Raw genomic sequence first — 3,628 nt, 5'->3', positions numbered from 1 at the left:
CCTCCCGGCCCGCCCCCTCGGGGCACGGCGTGGGCAGCAGCGGGGGCAGGGCGGCAGCCCCGCTCCCCCCGCACACGCGTGTCTCCCCTCGGCACAAAGCACACCCCACCCGATGCAGGGACACAGGCAACACGCAGCGACACCCGCCCCGCCGCCTTCCCCAGCAGCTCCCACGCAGACACGCACCATCTCAGGGACATCGCCCGTGGGTACCAACCCCCGCGGGGGGATGCAGGCACTCACGTACCCCAGACCCCACAGGGCCCTACACACACATCCCACCCCTCGCAAGGACACAGCCAGCACACGCACACCCCACACCCCCGACACCAGGCTTGAGGACGGTCCTGGACCCAACTGGAAGACACTGGGAGCCAGAGAGCGCACTCATCGGCGCCGAGGCTGCCAGACAAGGACATGGTGAAGTTCAGCCCGAGGGGATGCTGTGGAAGGAAAAAAACTCTGCAGCGACTGAAAGCAGGATTTGACCCCACCATGCAAACAATGCAGATGGCATCTCTGGAAAATCCTAAACTTCTGTTGGCCTGGGAGGCTGGGGGGTCATAAAAAGGGAGCAGGAAGAGGTTTTGCTCCTTGTAGTGTCTGTACAGGCTGGAAAAAGAGTGGTCTTCCCCCACCCTGGTGCTTGCTTTGTGGTGTCTAGTTTTGAGCATCCAAATTCTCCGAAACTAGGGAAAAAGCCCCCAGGTCTCCCCCTGCCCTGATCAGGGCCTTAGATCAGTTTCTTGCTTAAGCCACCTCTACTTTAGTGCAACAAAGCATTCCCAGTCTCATACATTTCAGAAGAAAGTAGTGGATTAAAAAGGCAAATAGGCTTGCATAATGGGAAATCCAAGCCCCGAGTAGAAAAACAGAAGCTGGAGACGTGCATGGCACTTATCATAGAAAAAATTTGCCTCTCGGGAGCCAATCATCCCAGTAAATTTTTCTCCTTTAGGGAATTTTGGCAGTACCGCAGCTTGCAACCCTTTTTGCTTGCAAACATCCCGGCTGGCTGGTCTTCCACCGTTATGGCTGTCTGCTTGTGCTCTCCCTTCTTTTTTGATCAGTTATTAAAATAGCCCAGAGACCCCACAGTAAGCAGAAACACAGGAAAGTATGGGAACTCCTCCACTTAATTTGCCATATTGCCATGAAGACATCTGCTTAACACACCTCCCGCTTCTTCTTTCAAGCAAACCACTTGCAATCAATTTGCTGTATCTTTTTGCACGCAGGATCCTCGTGCCAGCGCGCCCAGTCGAACAAGTAAATTAACTCTCTGAAATGCCTTCATCATGACAGAAACCTCTCTTCTTGCACAGAGCCACGACTCATCTGTGAGCGGGGAAAATGAGCGGCCCAAATTTCTGACATTTTCCCTATTTTAAAAGGTTTGGATGAAAGAACCCACCTTTAACCAGCCCAGCTGAGGCTGTAGCTGAGGTCCGTATGGCTGTGCTAATTTTGGGGGATGGTGAACTTCCCCGAATTCAAGCAGCTGAATTTCATACCTGTAAATTTAAAAAGAGCCTCCGCTCTTTCCAATAAGAGCACTATAATTTTCTAATAGCTGAGGGGCTATAATTTTCTCAGCATGCCTTCTTAGTGAAGAGTCAGGGACACCTTAGGGAAGGAAAACCAGATTTAAAATTCATCCTAGGTTCACACTGGAACAGCACTGGACCTACTGAGCGTGCTGAGATGTTCACCTCAGGTAGAAAAGCCTTTCCCATGCCAGAGGCCTTGGGATTATGGGATAAGAAAAATTCATTTTTTCTAGTAAAGTCGTCTTTATGTCCAAACATTTCAGTGGAAAATAGAACAACCTCAATTTTTCATAAAACAATTGTTCTGTAAGGTCTGAGACCAAGAATGATGGCTTTTTGCATGTCTGTAAATGCCCATGGCTTCTCCAGTACAGTTGGTCATCATTGTTCGGTTTAGGTATTTTCTCAATAGCCAAGAAAACTTGCACTAGAGAAGCCCTCTCAAGTAGAAAACAGTACCCAAAGCCCACTAAGAAGTGACCACAGGTCCTGGCCAGCCATAGATCTTCCAATGTATTTTTTTCCAGAACGCCGACTCAGCAACAAGGCACATGGCTCAGAGCAACCCTGATGGCACAAAGGGAAACTTCAGGCCAACTGGAGCTCCAAGCATCATCCCTCGCTGGCAGAAGTAAGACCATCACCGAGCCTTGTTTTCAACATGCCAGCTGTAAGAGAAACCCCCTGAGAACAGGAAGACAAACAGGCACAAACCCACAGGGAGTTTCTCTGTGGGCAGACAAGAAAAAGCAAAGCTTTCTTGAGATGGGTTCAGCATTGCTCATGGCCAGCAAAGCTGCCTGGTTCCCAAGATTGGTAGTGCCAACAGTGCCTTTTACTCCAGGGGACTGAAAAAAAAACAACAGGAAAAAATGTGACACCTTTTTATCAGTTATGCTCCACATGGTGTGACTGAGCAAATCTTAGTTTCCACCTGTGGTGCACAGATCTCCTCCTGGCCATGGTCCCCGATGTGCTGGGGCGTCTTCCTATCCCTGCCAGGACCCCGGCTTCACCCATGGAGCCACAGGTGGTAGATTTTTCGGGTGGGGTGGCATTGTCTGTGCTGCGGCTGGTCTGCCTGCTCATATGCATCAAGAATAAATGCACCCGTGATGGAGCCAGGGGCAACCAGTGCCAGCACCTACTGCCTGGCGAAAGAGCACAGGGCCGTCCTTCAGCAGGCTCTCGGGATGTTAATACCTGCTACCACTCAGCAAGCTGCTTTGGTCAATGCTCACATCCCTGGAAACTGCTTCTCCGTGCACTGCAGACCCTTTACCTACTCCAGAGGTTGGTGCCTTTGTTTGCCGTGCCCCTTTTCTCCCCCAGCCCTCCCTTTCCTGCCGGAGCAGAGGGACTGACTGCCCCCAGCAGCACCTGTCCCCCACCCCTGGGACTTCTCTTTGCTGTTGGGGTGATTGTCACCACTCTGACACCCCATCTTGCTGTAGGAAGAGAATGTACCTGGGGCCATAGGTGACCCTTTTGTTCAAAACACCACCATGAGACCCAGCTCCAAAAAAACCTCCAAATGCAGCCCCTCTTTCCCGGGAAGAACAGATTAAAAGCATCATAAAGATGCCATAAAGATCGAAGCCCTAATGTGGTCTCTTAAAAACCCTCCATGGGTGTTACCCCCCTGCTAACATCTGGGGAACCAAAATAAGATCTCTGTAGGACCCGTCTACCTTGTAGGACCAGAATGAAGCCTTTAATCCCTAATACAGCCCCATGTGCAGCCAGCAGACCCCCATCCCACCCTGGCCACTGCGACGGGCTGCAAATCAGTATGCCAAACAGTGACAGGCACCGCTCTTCCTTTGCTCAGGGGACTGCGTCAAAGGGGGAGCTCGGTTCTCTGTACCCAAGAGCAACAGTGGCTGTTAAGAAATCGTGGGATAATAGCCCTTTTGATGGATGCTCAGCTTGTGCTTTCGGGATGTAGCGGTTGTGGTGGGGCTGGGAAGGGAGAGGGGGCAGGGAGGCATATGACAGTGCTGATAACAAGTGGGCTTTGTACGCCGTGGCCAGGGGCTCCCACAGCTGCTCCAGTCCCCTCTCCCGCTTGAGGTAGT

Source organism: Chroicocephalus ridibundus, chromosome 5 (genome assembly GCF_963924245.1).
Source record: "Chroicocephalus ridibundus chromosome 5, bChrRid1.1, whole genome shotgun sequence".
Lineage (NCBI taxonomy): Eukaryota > Metazoa > Chordata > Aves > Charadriiformes > Laridae > Chroicocephalus > Chroicocephalus ridibundus.
Note: the sequence above shows the minus strand (reverse complement) of the source record.